The sequence below is a fragment of the Asparagus officinalis genome, chromosome 6, assembly GCF_001876935.1.
Source record: "Asparagus officinalis chromosome 6, Aspof.V1, whole genome shotgun sequence".
NCBI lineage: Eukaryota > Viridiplantae > Streptophyta > Magnoliopsida > Asparagales > Asparagaceae > Asparagus > Asparagus officinalis.
Window position 1 is genome coordinate 57,707,013 of NC_033799.1, and position 7,943 is coordinate 57,714,955.

At 34.1% G+C, this 7,943-nt stretch overlaps 1 long non-coding RNA gene across 5 annotated transcripts; it reads left to right on the forward strand.

The window, feature by feature from the left end:
- On the forward strand, window positions 364-7,328 carry LOC109844745. 5 transcript variants are annotated; one of them, XR_002248102.1, is made up of 8 exons: window positions 364-567; window positions 658-711; window positions 847-908; window positions 5,155-5,818; window positions 5,895-5,983; window positions 6,096-6,337; window positions 6,421-6,541; window positions 6,963-7,328. It is a non-coding gene; the product is annotated as an uncharacterized LOC109844745 (long non-coding RNA). The 5 variants fall into 5 exon arrangements; XR_002248101.1 differs by having other exon boundaries at window positions 5,155-5,445; window positions 5,519-5,818; window positions 5,895-6,337; XR_002248103.1 differs by having other exon boundaries at window positions 5,155-5,445; window positions 5,595-5,818; window positions 5,895-6,337.

Genomic DNA, 7,943 nt, shown 5'->3' on the forward strand with positions numbered 1-7,943 from the left:
TAATGTGTGATTGTAATACATCCTAAATCTAACACTTAATGTACCCCGTGTATTGCACTCAATACATAATTTACATCCAAAGAAAAAAAAATCATAACACCCACTACATAGTCAATGGTTGTGATTAAGTAGTGATCATTCCACTATTTTTTTGTTAGTGGAGAGGATCCGAACGTTTGACATAACAAAAGCGCTTGAGATATTGTGAAAGGAAAATATATCTATTATCCCTTTAAAAGAGGGAGTTCATGAAAAACTTTATCTATCCCAAATTACCCTTCAACCAATGTAAATATACCAAAATTATCCCTTATAATCGCTACACAAAATTCATCATCATCATTAAAAATCAAAAGACATAAACTTACTGTCGGTTGTGTCTTCCCTCTGCCAACGTCGTCCCACGATCTTAAGGCAGCAAATGCCAAAGATGAGTTTTATCATCCGCATCATCAAACGCACCGCCTCTGCCATCATCTCATCAATTCTCAGATTTTTGGCATTGGTTAGGGTCACGAAAGTCTCTTCTTCTTCTTCACTCCGTTATACAAAACCCTAGCTCTAATAGTTAGTTTTTCTCAATTCACCCTCTCCCCTTTTTGTTCTTCATTTCTCTCCTTTTGTTCTAATTTTGCCCTAATTCTCGATTTCCTGCAGTCTCAAGCGACGATGGTTTCAATAATCGAAGGCCAGCTGGAGCGAGATTAGAAAGTAAGTTGAATCTAGATCTTTTCATTTCTCAGTTAGATCAGTTCTTCTAAGCTAATCCTGCATATTTCTATTCTTATTGATTATTGGTTCTTTCAACAACTTTTTCTTTTCCCATTTGGTTCCTGCGCTCAACAGGATTTTGGTGGAGAAAATCGCGCCCCCTTCAAAGACATCAACTGGGATCTTGCTTCGCCAAGGTAACATCTTTAAATTCCGTGCCTTTTGCCAAATTTTTCCATTTTCCCTCAATTTTGTTAATGGGTCTTGCTTCAAAATCCAAACTTTGACATGGGTCACTCTTCTTTTTTCTGTTAATTGTTTTTTTTTGTTTTTTTGTACTTATGTGCTTATTTGCATTGTTTTTTAAATCAAATGTTTGCTAATTTGGGAATTTTCATGTGTCTAGATGATTATGCATTTTTTATGTATATATTGTTGTATACATGATGCAAAACGAAATGCATTAGAAATTCATTTGTTGGAAGTATGAAACAAAATTATGAAGCATTATACATGATGCAAAACGAAATGCATTAGAAATTCATTTGTTGGAAGTATGAAACAAAATTATGAAGCATTATCAATCTATAGAAATGTATTGGATCTACTGCTGTTATGTTGGTTATAGAATTAAAAGAACACTTGACAAAGAAACCTTTCATACCTCGGAACAATGGCAGGCTAAGACAATTTAAATTTTTTTCTGGCAGAAAACCTCTTTACATAAATGGTAATTGGTTAAGGTCTCACACTGTAAATCAAGAAAACTCGACCCTTAACATCCTTCAATGAATATATCAATATATCAGGACGAACAAGACAATACAAATGCTAAACCGGTGAATAAGCAGATACACACACTAGAACAAGTGCTAAGAGCTAACCAAGGTCTTTTATCCTTGATATGTTGTGACGATGATCGATGATATGGATGAAATCCTTATGATCGATACCGATATTGTGCTTCATTTCATTTGAAATGCTAGGAAAACTCAAAATATGACAAAATTGCAACTACTGTGAGAGCATAAAGGACAGTGCAGAGAACTTGCAATAAAGAACTTGAAATATTTGGTGTTCTTCTAGAGTTTACTTCTATCTTTTATGGTAGTCTCTGTGCTTGTTTATGATTTGGTCTTCAAATTGTTCTTCTAGAGTTTACTTCTATCTTTTATGGTAGTCTCTGTGCTTGTTTATGATTTGGTCTTCAAATAATGACTTTGACCATCATGCATATTTCTAGGGATTTTTAGACTTCACTTTTGGAGAAAAACCTACAAATGCATAATGGATTCCCGAACCTATTAAAAATTTCCACTTGAAATATATTCTAGGAAAACTACATGCCAGTGATGAAGTGAATACCAAAACTTTCAGCGGACGTAGTTAGCTATAGCATATCGTGCCCATGATATAGATGGAAGGTCTTTTTAATGTTGTATGAAATGCTTGAGGAATATGACACGCATTTAGTTGAAGGTGCTTGAATCCATCAGGTTGATTTCCATGCTTTAAACTTTATATTCAAGCATTTCTTTGTTAGATTGGTAGGGAAATACTGTATATATGAGTTCCGCCATCAGTTCAATCTCTAATTTTCCAGGCATGATGATATTCTGTTTCCTACAGTTCGACGGGTACAATTATAGTTATATATGCTAAGACTTACCTTGTTCCTCTCCAAGATATTTTTCTACAATTATTACTAAAATCTGGAGACCTAGAAATCAACTATAGTATGAGAAGATTAGCTAAATGTAACAATATACTGGTAAGTAAGAATGTTCTTTAATTACTAGAGCAGAAACTGTGCCTCTAGGGATAAAAAAACAAAATGCAGATATGGTAAAGATACAAAAAAATGAGACTATTAAACACATTAACTCAATTTAGTCAATAACAAATCATTTCTTTCATAACTTTATATGTTAATTACTTAAAAATGAGACTAATAAACACATTAACTCAATTTAGTCAAGAACAGATCATTTCTTTCATAACTTTATATGTTAATTACTTAACCCACTTTAATGTCAATGTCATAGAAGAACCTTTCATTACTTTATACGCTAATTCCTTAAACCACTCTAAAGTCAAAGTCATACAAGTACCCGAATCGTCCTTTCCTAATTACATAAGACTTAGTGGTGGCTTATGCATTTTAATGAAATTCTAATTCCTCATAAATAAGACTAAACTGCTAAAAAAATCTAATTTTAGCTTCAGGAAGATACATGAAGCCCATTGCTCTTGATTTAGAGCAATATTTTATACCATATAGGGAAAACATCTAATAGATTATAACAATGGATGGGGTTATGAGGGCTTAAGTAATGGTAAAAATCAGATAGAAATTTTACAAGTATTACTATGATATTTTTCTCTCTAATTTTAATTATTTAATATGTCCTAAATATAAGCAAATAAAATTACATAAATCATCCTTGGAAGAAATTGTTGACTTATATAGAACAAAGTAAACTGCTTATAGAAATACTAATAAGGTTGCTGGCTTTTCATCCTCAGGATCAATATCTATAGAGTGTGGAAAAAGTTATGTACTGAAAGAAGCTTTCCAATTACCAGAAATCCCAACTTCCCAAGAGATTAAAGACTGCAAATTTACATCTTTTATATAACATGCTTGTTTCAATAAAAGGAATTTTGCGTTAGTTTTAATCAACCAAAAAAGTTAGATATGTGTTTTATTTTAGTATGCTTGCAGCCAACTCAAATCAGTCATCGCTTTCTCCTATGAAATAATGCTAGAATGTTTTTCAGAAGCGAACCTTTTTGGGGTCTTATTACGTGTGTGCACATCACCTCTTTGCTACAACTTATGTGTGTGAGAATTTTAGTGTTCAAACAAACCAATTCATAATGTAACTAATTATTTGATTTTTGAGTAGTGTTATTCGATGTTACCATGGGAAATGAAGGTCTCTAGGGTGTTTTGTTTGTTACAATTCTCTGCATCATTTTGTAACATAACCAATTTTTCTTGGTCATAGGAGTATTTTTAATAACTGCTTCTAGACCTGTAGTGATTTGTATTAATGAAACTCCCTTGGCTACTTCACGTTTTTTCAACTATTGCGTAACATATGTGTCTACTTGCTTAGAAGGGAGGTAGGACTGTGATTTGAGACTCTCATTGAGTTTGACTAAGATAAAATTACTGCCCTTTTTCCCTCGAATATTATAATTTTTCTACCATAGTTATAGGGTTTTAATCGCAATTATGTGCTTCTTCATTGTTTGATTCGTAGTTATAGGTTTATTTTGTTTGGAATTGGTTATAATTAGGAAATACATCACCTGCATTGTTATGATAATTATTCTTTGGAAAGAAATCTAGCATCATTTCCTACTGAATCAGCTTTTGGATCGTGTTGGATAGGTCGAGCAGTTTGTTTATAATGCTTTTAGCACCTCGAGAGTGTGTATAGAAATAGCTAAGTTGGATATAATTTATAGTAACTTTTCGTAGAACCTGTTAAGTGATGATTAGAATTTGAAAAGATTTCTGTATTTGTCAGCCAATAATTTACGATATGCCAGATCCCTATGACAAAGTCTGTTATTTTCACAAATAGTTTGGTAAGCATTTTGATTCACTTTAATTATTTTTTATGTCATAAGGATGCTTGAAAAGTTATCTTGAGCATCCAACTTCTTGCAATGGACTTGTTATGATTTTTAGTTATGCTAATCATCAAACTTTGTAGGAATACTGTTTGGATCAGCAAACCAAGGGTAAAAACTACAACTTCTCGTAGGTTCTATGATCAATTAGTTAAGTTTTTTACATTGGCCAAAAAATATCTACCACGAGATATTGCTTGTAAAGTGCAGTTACATAATATCTGGGGCACGCTGCTAGCTAAAATTTTACTTGGCAGGACATATTGTAAACTTCTGGTTAATATAGTAAGTTGCCCTTACCTATTAACCTTGAAATCAGCGTACTAAATTTCTGATATAATCAAGCATGAGTATGATCTATTTTTCTTTTATTTACTAATGATACAACTGAAGCTCTTTTATAGTTCAAGAAATTCCATCTCTATGATTGGTTGCATCCTCTTTCAAGAAATTAACAACCTGTTGTTGCTTTCAGATGCTGTAAGGTGAAATTACATAATATCTGGGGCATGCTACTGCCTAAACTTCTATCTGACCAACCATATTGTAACATTCTGGTTAATATAGTATGTTGTGATTACCTATTAACCATGAAATCCGCTTATAAGTGAAATTCTGATATAACCAAGCATGAATATGCTCTATTTTTCTTTTGTTTTCTAATGACACAAGCAAAGCACTTTTAATTCAAGCAACAAGGTTATACCCATATGCTCCTTGTAAGTCTTGATAATAAAGACTATTTAGGTAAAATTTGAGTTGTATAATCTTTTATAAACAAAAAATTCTCTTTTACAGGAAATATTGGATAGTTTTCATGATCAGGAATTTTGGTATGTTGATCAAGGGATATTAGCACCAGAAACCAATGGCTCAGCCTCTTTCAGGATGCAGTTTCAACGTCATGAGGAGAAATGGTTGCTGCCTGTACCCCATGTTCCTGCTAGAGGCCTTCAAGAGACCTTAAGAAAGCAACTACATCACAAACGCGAATGCACAAACCAAATCTTGAAACACACAATGGCCATTAACAGCAATGCTTAAGCTGAACTGGAAGTGCCAGGGTCCTTTATTGACTCATTACCTAAGGTCCGATCTCCGAGAAATTACATACTAACATTATATTCATAAATTTGAAACTGGCTTTCATTTTAAACTTTAGAATGCAAGAGAAAGCATAGGTGATGTAATTTACAAATACATTACCTCTGATCAATTCTCGCCTGAGTGCCTCCTAGATTGCTTTGAAATCTCCTATGAGCACCAAGCTCTAGAGATAGCCAATCGTGTAGAAGAGTCCCTTTATATATGGCGTCGAAGAACAACAACAAAGTCTAAAACCAATGCCGAGAAAAGGGAGTTGTTGGCTGATAGAGCTGAGAGTCTCTTAATATGCCTGAAGCAGAGATTTCTTGGCCTTACACAAACCATATTAGACATGTGCCAAATTCAATTCAACAAGGTTTTTGCTTTTCCTCATCAAATTTCTCACCTTTACATAATTCAATTTTCCTTGTAACTAAGACTTGTACTTCCAGGATATTGGAAAGTACAACCAGAGTCTTCGAGAGTCTTGCATTCAACATTGTTGCTCGAATTAATGATCTCCTATATGTTGATGACTTAAGTAAGCATTCTGATCAGAAAAATGCCATGATCCCTTGTTCAATTTTAATCTTTAGCACTCCTTATGCTACTGCTTACGGAACTCCAAGCTTCTCACCGGTTCCATTGATTAGCCTTGCTTGTGGAGAGAAAACACCTTTCAGCATCAGAAAAGGTCATAATCAGGGATTTAGCGTGAAGAAAGTTTTATCAGACTATCTAAATTGATAGACGAGAGAGAGAAATGATAGCACTATCAGAGCCGGCCTATAGCATAGGCGGGTGAGGCGTTCGCCTGGGGCCCCCAAAAAATAGGGGCCCCGAAAAATAGCTGGCATCCTTACATAGAAGCCCATCAAAGTCTAATAAAATCAAAGTAAGTCCCGTCCATCAGCTGGCATCCTTACACTCACAGCTCAAACGGTCAAATCTTTTATTAATTAATTCCCACTTTCCCAGATCACAATTCAAGTCTCAAAGAATTGCCCCCCATTCAAGGAAGCTTTTCATAATCAAGTCCACAGGACCACAGAATGAATCTCTTAAAATGCCCGGCGACCTGAACGTTGAGTATGTAGCGGTAAGCCCCGAACTTGGAGCTGGCAATTTCGTACGTCTCTTACGCTTTTGAGTTTTGATCTTTTTTTTTCCGTCAAAGTTTGAATCTTTTTTGGGTTTGGATTGATGGGTAATCTTTGCTTCTTGAAGATGACGGTACTTTTCTAAAAGTTTATCAATTTTTATTCTCTGTTGTCAAAGTTTGAACATTTTGATTGGTTCAGCTAGCTGGTGGGTAATCCTTAATTCTGAATATTAAAACCTTTGTTTTCTGTCAACTTCTCCTTTTTTTTAGAGTGAAAATTGCACTTTAACGTTCTAAAATTAATCCTTCTAAACTTTCATGTGAGCCATTCCTTTCAATTTTTTGGGTTTTGTTTCGATATTTGTTGTTAATTTTGTCAAACACGATTAATTTTGTTACTGTTCAATGTCAAATTCAGTGTTTCTAATTGAAAGGAAGAAACACGAGAGGATTCAGACGGATTTATTTTTCGTGTATAGGCCGGCTCTGGCCCCGATCGGACTCGCCACTCGGCCCACTCTGCCGAAGTTGTAGAGAGTCGAGTAGTACTTGAGCCAGAAAATATTGACTGTAGGAGGGCCCCTTTAGGATTTTTGTACAAATTTTTGCCTAGGGCCCCCGAATGCTCAGGACCGGCCCTGAGCACTATTATCAACATTTTAGTCCTGATCCCAAGAATGAACGAGTCATGATTCATCGAGCTCATAGTAAGATCATTCCATAACATGTACATGTCATTTGTAAGAAGCTTGTTTTGTGTATGCTGAGATTTAGTCAAAGATAACAGGTTGCGTGTGTACTATCATTCAATCAATCACTAAATGTAATTTCATTGTTCAAATAACGAATTTTTAGCTTATGTCTATATGTTTCATCCATTGCTTACATTCAATAATTTAATAACAAATCTTTTCCTAAATAAAATTATAAATTTAAAATAAATAATAAAAAAATTATCACGTGCATTGCACGTGCAATCCAACTAGTAAATAGAAGAGGATTGCTATGTCAAAACTTTTGATTGCCTCTTTTACCCTCTCAATCAGAAGGGTCGACATGGCAATCCCTCAATCAATATAAGTAATAAATTTGAGTATATGTAATAAGTAAAAAGCAATAAATGTAAATATAGAATATATGGATAGATATAAAATTTGTATATCTTCATTGTAAAGCATACATACATCACGATACATGCATACATACTTAATATGGAAAACTTTGGATTGTCCATTTGCCTTATTCCTTGTTAACATTTAATTATACCATTATCTCATTTAATAACATCCAATTATGCCCTCCGTCCTTCTAACTTCCCCATCACTTAACCCCTTCTATGCTGTTATTATACATCAAAACTCTTTCTCTTCTTTCCAATGGCTAAACTTTTGTGCTTTGA